The sequence below is a fragment of the Antechinus flavipes genome, chromosome 4 (assembly GCF_016432865.1).
Source record: "Antechinus flavipes isolate AdamAnt ecotype Samford, QLD, Australia chromosome 4, AdamAnt_v2, whole genome shotgun sequence".
Classification (NCBI taxonomy): domain Eukaryota; kingdom Metazoa; phylum Chordata; class Mammalia; order Dasyuromorphia; family Dasyuridae; genus Antechinus; species Antechinus flavipes.
In genome coordinates, this window is record NC_067401.1 from 148,878,601 (window position 1) to 148,889,089 (window position 10,489).

The 10,489-nt window shown below is 38.6% G+C and overlaps 1 long non-coding RNA gene across 1 annotated transcript; it reads left to right on the top strand.

Annotated features, from left to right (window-relative positions):
- Positions 1–325: 325 nt before the first annotated feature.
- Positions 326–10,227, top strand: LOC127560485 (uncharacterized). The gene is made up of 3 exons (XR_007953341.1): positions 326–508; positions 4,073–4,275; positions 8,705–10,227. It is a non-coding gene; the product is annotated as an uncharacterized LOC127560485 (long non-coding RNA).
- Positions 10,228–10,489: the final 262 nt, after the last annotated feature.

Here is a 10,489-nt window from a genome sequence, read left to right on the forward strand (position 1 = left end):
GGTGGGGAATTTTCCTCGGGGTTACTGAAAGGGAGGGGGCGGCTAGGGTGCTTTACGTGATTGGAGTTAGGGGAAATGGGTGGTAAAGGCCAGGAGTCTGTGGCACTGGGATTTGCCCTTAGCCAGCCTTCAAGAGACTGTTTTCATCTGTCAACTGATTAGCATCGTAGTTGCATATTATTTTTTTGTCGTTTCCGAGCAGCCACATCACAGTACATATGCGGGAAGGTTAGACAGCCTGAATAATGGAGAGGCTAGCTTTGGAGCCAGGACCCAGTGAATTCCCAGAAACCAGGATGCTTTTGTGTGTGTGTGTGTGTGTGTGTGTGTGTGTGTGTGTGTGTGTGTTCCGGAAGCTCAGAAGCTTGGCTTTGGAGGATTGGGGGAAGAGAGGCTGGCCTTGACCCATTCAGACCCCACTCCCACTTCTCAAACTGGACCGTGATTCAAGAGAGCAGTCAGGAATGGAAGGAGACCTCTAGCCATGGATCTAAAACAAAATAAGAAGGTAAACACAGATATGGTGGCCAGGGAGTAGTCCCTAATTCTTCAGTTGTACACGAGAGACGGCTTCCCCCATCTTTCCTCTTTCCTCTCTCCAACGCAGTGTGTAAGACTGCAGAAGTCCCATGAGAGGGTGGTAGAACAGCAGGCACCCTTCCCCACCCTGGCAGCCTAGTGTCTGCCAGCTCGTTCCTTGTTGTCTTTCTCACTCAGAGGACTAATGACATCACAATGTTGGGGTCAATGTACTGTGTCTGACTGTGGCTAATCAAACCAATAGGAACTCAGAAGCCTCTACCACGGGTGGGGCACAGATAGTCCAAAGGAACATTTGGGAGCGAGATATTTTTTAAATTTTTTCATTTCACATTTCTTTTGAGCTACTGCAATTCTGCTTTGTTCATAGCACTTCTTCCCAATATTCTAGGGTGAAAATATTAAGAGCCAGAGAATTTCCTGATCCTTTCTAGACTCCACAGGACTGAACCTGCCCCCAAACCGCTTGTATCTAGAGCTGAGGGGGGAGTTCAGGCAGTTGGTGGCCAAGTGAAAGAGAGCTGGGCTTGGAGTCAGATTAGAATTTTAATCCAGTTTTAGACACTTAAGATTTGTGATCTTGGACAAATCATGTAACCAGTTTGCCTTAATTTCATAATCGGTAAAATGGGAATTGTAATTGCATCTACCTCCAGAAGTTGTTGTAAGGATCAAATGAGAGAACAGTTGTAAAATGCTCAGCATAGTGCCTGATACATAATAAACACTATATAAATATTAGTTATTAGTGTCCTTACACTAAGATTGCCCCTTGTCACTTCTATACCTCAATCTGGCTGTATTTATCCCTTAAAGCTATTCTACTTTTTTTCCCTCCACAGTTGCCTTTAATATATGGCCTCAGTCTCCTTTATGGAAAGGGAGTAATGTAGAGTAAGTGTGATTTGTTGCCCAGGGATAACCCTGAACTCTACACCTCTAGGTGCAGTCTGCAGCATTAAAGCAGGAAGAAAAGAACAGGAGTTAGTGTCAACTCAATTTCTCTCACTCTACCCCAATCTTAATGCTGTTTTATGAATACCATAGTCAGTAGCATGAAGGCAACTGTCCTCAAAACAAACGGGACACATTCTCAAGAGCCATTGGAATAGAAAGAATATCCACAGGCCAAGACCAAGTGTTTCTCTTCCCTTTCCTGAAAAAAAAAAAAAAAAAGTCAAATTGTGACAGTTCCTGACTTCCCCTCCCTTTTCCTGAGTTGATTGTCATTTTCCACCTTCATAAGATAAAAAACTAAACCTGAACCTGTGGGACTGCAGAAGAATGATCTAGACCTCCCTCCCCCCACTCCCCCAGAGTGTACATCCCTGCCTCTGTTCTTTTGGGCACAGGAGAGCTGCTTCCCTGCCTCAAAGTGGAACCATTTTCAACTCAGCCTTTGAAAACCTTAGATTGGACTCTTTCTGAGGTGTTTTGGCTTCCTAAGAGGGCAGGGTAGTTTGAGAATATAGGATAAGGAGGGGGGCAGAGTTTAGAGCCCAGTCACAGGAGCCACTTTCTACTTAGGAACATCAGCTTTAGATAAGGATATGGCAATTGAAAACTCCTTTAACAGATTAAGAGATTTACTCATTAATTTATATTGCTACTGAGTCTACATCTGTGATTTTTCTTGGGAACAAGGAACTCCTGTGAAAATCCCTTCTGTCAATGCTTGGAAACTTGCTTGTATTTTATAGTCTTATAAATTACCTCAACTAAGGAAAACTAATTTGACCACTAAAAATTTAAGTGACATGTCCATAGTCATAGAACTAGTAAATTTCAGAAGCAGAACCAGAATCCAGATTTTAGACCAGTCCTCAAATGATTAATCTGCCTCTCATCATCACTGTTATTGTTTTATTATAAATATTCATAGCAATGATGATGTTTCATCCACAACTAGAAAGAAATATCCCTCTGTAGAATGTGTCTGATCTCTTTTTAGGACTGTAACCCACTCCTCAAACCTACCCACCCTTTATTTAGCTTCCCAATCCTTGTTTTTTAAATATCCCCAGGAGCATTAAAATAATTTTCCATTATATAAGTTACCATCTTTAGGACTACTTTCCTCTTCCAGACTCCTCCCTTATCACCTCCCCCCACATCATATCATCCTATGCACAGAGCAGCATTTAGCCTATGGCTAAAACCTGGCAAGGTACACCTTTTGCTTGACCCAGAGTCCCTCTTTGGCCTAGAACTGGAACTTTGTGCAAGATGGGTGTGGAGGCATTTGCCCTACCCAGGCCTGTGGGAGTCTATGTTATTAGCTATGACCATTCACTTGGATCCTGTCTTTGTTTTCTCCTTTCCATTCTCACCAGCTTTAAGAAGAGTGTCTCTCCACTCAGATCCCTGATCTTCATCTATCTCTCTTCTCTGAAGAATTTCTGTTGGGTGTGAATAATATAAATAAGAAAATAAGAGGTGCCAAGGAGCCAATTCTCTAGTTATCTAAAGATGTTCCAAAGAACACTGGGGACAGTCTGTGTTGGATCCCTGAGAGGCTGGGCCTCTGGAGACATGCCCTTTCTTACTACCTTTGCCCCATCCCTGTCCCCTGGACACTGAGAATTCGTCAGCTTTTACCACCACCACCTTCCTAGCAGGCTCAAAGGTGCCACAAATCGCTCCAGTTCTCCAGAAGATCACGTTACCTGTTCTCTCCTACTCCAGCTGCACACTAAGACTGGGGCTGGAATTGAGTGCATAACGAGAGTGAACCAGGAGGTCTGCAAGTCATTTTAGACATACAAGGTTGCACCATGGCCAACACAGTCTTATCTTCAGCTATGCTGTTAGGTACTGCCCAGGATCATTTAAAGTACCTTCCAGCTTTAAAATTTGATATGCTTGTGACATCTGTAACCATTGTCAACACACAGTCTTCATCTCATTAATCTCCCTTTACCCCCAAATCAGAATGTGACTGGGGCCTTCTCTAATTTTCCTGACAAATTTAATCCAACCCCTGATTTTATAAAGGAGAAACTGAGAACTAGAATGCTGATGTGAATTGTCCAGGATTTCAGTAGTGGCAAAGTCAGAATTAGGAGCCCAGTCTGACTCAATTAAGGGCACTCAAACAGCAATCAAAATGAAGGCTCTGTGTGAACTAGGGAAGTTTTAAAGGAAAATTGGATCACTTTCTCTGATGCATTTCAGTTTCTACATGGGATAGTAAATGCTTCTCTAAATAAATGGTGGTGACTCAATGCCTGCCCTAGAAAGAGGAGTGCCTGCAAAATGTGTACAAAGAGATTTATCAAAGGAAACTCCCTTTGCCAATGCAGGTTGGCATCTAATATGTACCCAACTCTGGTCTTTTTAGCTCTATCTTCTGTACCATTCTGACTCCCATATAAAATATTATCCAATTCTAAATGTCCTGACTGGTGCTAGAAGGGTGGCATTGGGATGTCCTTGGAGAGTGGGTGAGAATTAAAGAACTTGTGAAGGAACTTCTAGTTTTTCCTCTTGGGAAGCTACATATGAATATTAATTCTGATTTTTTTCTGCCTAGAGACAGATCCACAGTGGCTTAGAGTCAAGAAGACTTGAATTCAAATCCATCCTCAAAGGAACTGTTTGACCCAGAGCAAGTCATTTAACCTCTGTTTGCCTTATGTTCCTCAAATGAAAGATGGGGATAATAATAACACCTGCTTCCTCAGTTGGTTGTGAAGATCAAATGAAATACTATTTGTAAAGTTCTCTACAAAGAAGGTACTTAAGTGCTTAATTTCTTCCTTCTTTCTCTGGGGAAAGAAGGATAAACTCCCAACATGCAGATATCTTAAGAGAAAAAAGTGTTAATTATTACCTTAATTATATCCATGTATAAATGTGTATAAGTATATATATATCTACTTTCTGGAAAGCAAGATCAATTTATTTAAATTCCTCAGATTACAGCACTTATGGTTACAAAATTCTAAAAAGTAAACATGGCATAAATTATTTTTCAACATCATTTCCCACTAACTCGGCTCTTCCACTCCTTTTGAACCCTTCTCTATATAACAAGTAAATATAGTAAAAAAAAAAAAAATCCTATTTCCAAAGTACTCTCTCCAATTACAGCTCTTATGGATTAAGCCTCTCCCTTCTATGTACTTATAGTCACACTGAGTCAACATTCTTCTACTAGGTGAGCCCCAAGTATTTGGATTACTTTTCTTTAAAGAACAAAATCTAAGGTCTTCCTACCCCTATGTATTGTGGGATTTACTGTGTTTTGAGTAAACATTATTCTTGGTCTCCAAGAGTTTTTAACTAGTAGGGAAGACAAACAAGCACAGTTGGAATAGAAATATTGTATTTGTTCTAAAGAGAATACCGACATCAAGGTTATACGGGTTTACAGACTAATGGGAGAGATAACAGGCAAATAACTATGTACAAACAAGATCTTTTATTTTATATTATTCTATATTTGTAGGATAAAAAGAAGATACTCTAAAGGAGGAGGGGGGTACGAGAACTAGGGAAAACCTCTAGCAAAAAATGTTGAGTCTTTGGAGGAAGTCAGAGAAGCCAGGAGGCAGAAGTAAGATTGGAGAGCATTCTGGGTGTGGGAGACAGCTAGCAAAGATGCCCAGATTTGGGAGACAGAGAATCCTGAAAGGAAGCTAGTGTCACTGGATTTTGGATCCATGGAAGGGAATAAACTGTTAAGAAGACTAGAAAGGTAAGAAGGAAGCCAAATATTAAACAAAAACTTATTATATTTGATCCTAAAGGCAACAGGGACATATTGGAGATAATTGAGTGAGGTGGGTAATGGCAAAGCTGCAGTTTAGGGGAATCACTTGAGCAGCTGAATGGAGTATGGATTGAAGTTTTGAGAGACTTAAGTGGGGAGATCCACAGGAAGGCTACTGTGATAGTGAAAGCATGAGGTGATAAGGGTTTGAACCAGGGTGGTGTTGTGTAAAGAATGTCATCAGAGAAATGTACATTTTACCTGATGAGAGCAAAGGATGACTGCTATCTTCTCCATTTTAAGAGAGATCTAGAAAGGCTCTGGATGGGCCCTCTGGTAAATTCTTGAGTCAAGAATTGCATGATTAGAGAACAATTTGGAATTATACCTAAAGTGTTATAAAAATGTGTGTTTCCTTTGACTCAGAAATATCAGGTCTGTTTCCTAGAGTGATAGAGGAAAAAGGAAAAGGAAAATAATATCTATAGCAGTTCTCTCTGTAATGGCAAAGAACTGGAAATTGAGAGATGTCCATCAGTTGGGAAATGACTGAATAAGTTATGGTATACGAATATAATGGAATATTATTGTTCTATAAGAAATGATGAGCAGGCTGATTTCAGAAACCTGGAAAGACTTATATGAACTGATCCTGAATGAAGTGAGCACAACCAGGAAAGAATATAGTAACAAGATGATGTGATGATCAACTATGATAGACTTAGTTTTTCTCAGGAATACAGTGATCCAAGACAATTGCAATTGACTAAGTATGGAAAATGCCATCCACACCCCTAGAGAGAACTATGGAGACTGAATGTGGATTGAAACATAGTATTTTCACCTTTTGTCGTTTGTTTGATTACTTTTTCTTTCTCATGATTTTTTCCCCCTTTTGGTCTGATTTTTCTTGCAAATATGACAAATGTGGATGTATGTTTAAGAGTATTGTACATGGATAACCTATATCAGTTTGCTTGCTGTCTTGGAAAGAGCAAACATGAAGGAAGGAGAAAAAAATTTGGAACTCAAGATTTTACAAAAATAAATTTTGAAAATTATCTTTACATGTAATTGGAAAAATAAAATACTGTTAATCAAAAAGAAAGAGAAAGAAGGAGCATGTTGGTTTTAGAAAAAAACATAGAAAGACTTACATTAAATAGTGCTAAGAGAAATAAGTAAAACCTTGAAAACATTGTACACAGTAATAGCAATACTCTTCAGTAACTGAATGACTAAATTATTCTGAGTAATATAAATATTCAAATCAACTATGAGGGACTTTTGAAGGAAAATGTTATTCACCTTCAGAAAAAGAACTGAAGTAGGTATTATATGGATACATGTATGTAGGTATGTACATGTATATCTTAAATGTTGGTCTTCTCTATTGCTAGGTTGGGAGGGAAAGAGGGAAATACCCAGGAACATGGAATGTAATAATAAAATAAATATATTTACTGAAAAGCAAACAAATCTTGACTTGTACAGGGGATACACCTGTATTATAACATTCTTGAACTGTATGCTGGAGCTCAATCCTTAGCTTCAAGTAAACTTGGATAGATTAGGGCTTTTCAGGAATCAGAGGAACATAGATCCAGGAGTTTAGGAAGGAGATTAGTAGGCTGAGGAGGGTACAAAGTGCATTGTTTGCACTTTCCACTGGGTGAGAATAGTAGCTCTCAAAGCCCTGGGAGAACTGGGCTTCATTTGAGAAAGAACTTACCAAACCCAGAAAGAGTTCTTGTCCTACAAAAGAGCTTAATAGCAAAAGTTTGGGTTGGAGGGCAGTTCGTACACACTCCCTTATAATCTAGGAAATCAATAATCCCTTACCTAATAGTAAATGAGAATAGTGATAAAGAGAGATTATCCTGTTTGGAGTCTTCTCTCAGAACCTGGAGCTTATTGGTGTGTTCCAGTGGCTCATGAAACTTTTCAAGACTGTATTTTTGCTTTGGGAAGTTCCAGGTTTCACCAAGTTTCTTAATAACCGCAACTTAGCTATGATGGGAAAGAATGAGCAATGAGCTCTGTGGTCAGAAGAACCTGGTAAATTCTTGGGAATGTAAAGTTATTCATTACTATGGGTTTGTGATATTTTAAGGACTTCCTCATTCATATCAATGACACTAGAGAATGTTTTTCTTCTTCCTTCTTGTTGTTATTTGAGTGCTTCTTGAATATATCAAATATAATGTTGGCAACTGGAGGGAACTCAGAGAATATCTCAAAAACAAGCTCATTGTCTGTCTCTCCCTTTCTTTTCCCCTTCCTCTTCTTTTTTCTCTTTCTTCTTCTCTCTCTGCCCTCCTCTTCTTCTTTCCCTCCCTTCTTCTCTCTCTCTCATCGAGTATATTTACTCTTCCATTGCAACTCAGCTACACAAAGGAATAATTAATTACATTCTTGTCATCACCCACCAGTGTTACACTTTCCTGATCAAGAACTTTTAAATTTTTTTATCATAATCTCTTATCATCCTATCTCTCTCTGTGTTAATCCTTCTATTTTTTTGTTTTTACCTTAACCTCCAATGCTTCTAGCCCTTAATCCTTTCCCAAGTAATCACCCCAGTGCTCTTCTACTTTCCTCCTTTTCTAGTCACCATCCCTTAATTCAGTAGTTTCCAAAGTGGGGGCCCAAATTCCCAGTGGGCTGTGGCATGACCCCAAAGGGTAATCAATAGGTGAGGGGAAGACGGATATTATCTCCATCTTTTCTCAATAAGCAGTTGCCTATCATGAAGCTTGCCTCCAACCCAACCTCATAGTACTTTCAATTATTAGTTCCCAAGGTTAGCTTGCTTTGCTCCCTCCTGCTTCTGGTTTCCTATGACTGTGCAAGCTCTTATCCTTTCCCCCTTTCCCCTAGAGGTACTTATAACCTGACCTCAATCTGGGCCACTAGGAACTGTGTAATCACAATCTTCCCCAACCCCCTCTATCCTTATCCCCAGATCATCTTATGGATGTGGTTACTAGGTACTAAGAATCCTGCTTATTTTGATTGTGAGTTATACAGGGTGAAGAGCTGTGGATTTACATTGCTGATCTTTTTATGCCATATTTGCCCCCAAATCCAGTTCTTTTCCCAAATTCTCTATTTCTGTTGGGGCATCAAGATTCATGTCCTTCTTACATGAACTGATGCTAAGTGAAGTGAGCAGAACCAAGAGAACATTGTACACAGTAACACGATTATGTAGTGATCAACTGTGCTGGATTTGGCTCTTCTCAACAATGAGGTAATTCAAGGCAGTTCCAATAGATTTGTGAGGGAAAGTGCCATCTGCATCCAGAGAAAGAACTGTTAAAAAACAGTGTTTTCTCCTTTATTATTATTTGTTTACTTGTGGTGTTTTTTCCCCTTTTGATCTGATTTTTCTTGTGCAGCATGATGAATATGAATGTGTGGAAGAATTGCATGTTTGATCTATTTCAGATTGTTTGCTGTCTTGGGGATGGGGACAAGAGGAGAGGAGAACTATTTGAAACATAGTTTTGCAAAGGTGAATGTTGAAAATGAACTTTGAAGATCATTATATACTTCAACAACAATATAATATGATGATCAATTCTGATGGACGTGGCCCTCTTCAACAATGAGATGAACCAAATCAGTTCCAATGGAGCAGTAATAAACTCTGGGAGATGACTATGAACTACAACATAGAATTCCCAATCCCTCTATTTTTGTCCACCTACATTTTTGATTTCCTTCACAGGCTAATTGTACAGTATTTCAAAATCTGACTCTTTATACAGCAAAATAACTGTTTGGACATATATACATATATTGTATTTAACTTATACCTTAACATATTTAACATGTATTGGTCAACCTGCCATCTGGGGGAAGGGATGGAGGGAAGGAGGGAAAAAGTTGGAACAAAAGGATTTGCAACTGTCAATGCTGAAAAATTACCTACGCATATATCTTGTAAATAAAAAGCTATAATAATAATAATAAAGAAAATGATCTTTGCATGTACTTGGAAAAAATAAAATACTATTAAAAAGAAAAAGAGATAAATATACTGTAATATAAAATTAAATAACAATCTATAGCCTTTCAAAAAAAAGTTGTCTCCTTAACTCTTCACTATTCCCTCACTACCCCATATCCAATCACTTTTCAAATATGGCCAATTCTATTTACACAATGTCTTTAACATCCATTTTCTTTTCTCTACTCATATAGCCACCACTCTGTTCAGGACCTCATTGCTTCTCACTTGGTTTATTAAAATGGACTCCTAATAGTTCTCTCTGACTGAATTCCGTCTCCAATGTAACATATCATCTACACATATGCCAAAGTGATCTTTCTAAGCTGCAAGTCTGACCAAGTCATTGCTGTGCCCTCCAGTTTCACAAAATTCATTAGTTCTCTATTATATATGGAACTATTATAAAGATTGGCATTTGAAGCTCTTTATAGTCAAAACCATTCTTGTCTTTCCAATCTTCTCATACGTGATTCCCTTCCATATGTTTTATGATCCATCCATACTGGACTTCTTACTCTTCTGAGGGAAATTATTATTAATAATCAATTAATATTGGGATATAGTTTTATTTTTTCTTTTTGCTTCTTCATTCAAAGCCCAGCCCTTGTAGATCAAGTCAGTCTCTAAAGAACAGGGCTGAAATCAGTTCCAATTGTTCAGTAATGAATAGAATCAGCTACACCCAGCAAAAGAACTCTGGTAGATGATTATGAACCACTACATAGAATTCCCAATCCCTCTATTTTTGTCCCCTTGCATTTTGATTTCCTTCACAGATTAATTGTACATCATTTCAAAGTCCAATTCTTCTTGTGCAGCAAAATAACTGTATGGATATGTATACATATATTGTATTTAACATATACTTTAACATATTTAATATGTATTGGTCTACCTGCCATCTGGGGGAGGGGGTGGAAAGGAGGGGAAAAATTGGAACAAAAGGTTTGGCAATTGTCAATTCTGAAAAATTACCCATGCATATATCTTGTAAATAAAAAGCTATAATAAAAAAAATGAAAGAGCGGGGTTTCTGATAAGATTGACCTCACCCTTGGGAACATCAATCTTGGGCAGGACCCCACCCAACTGGCAGAGCTTATTTTTAATTAAAGTATAAAGAGAATCCAGTTTATTCTAGCCCCAAAGCATTAGGCTTGTGCTCTAGAAAGCCTTATAATTGAACTTAAATAGTCTGAGTAGAGATTGATCTCTTC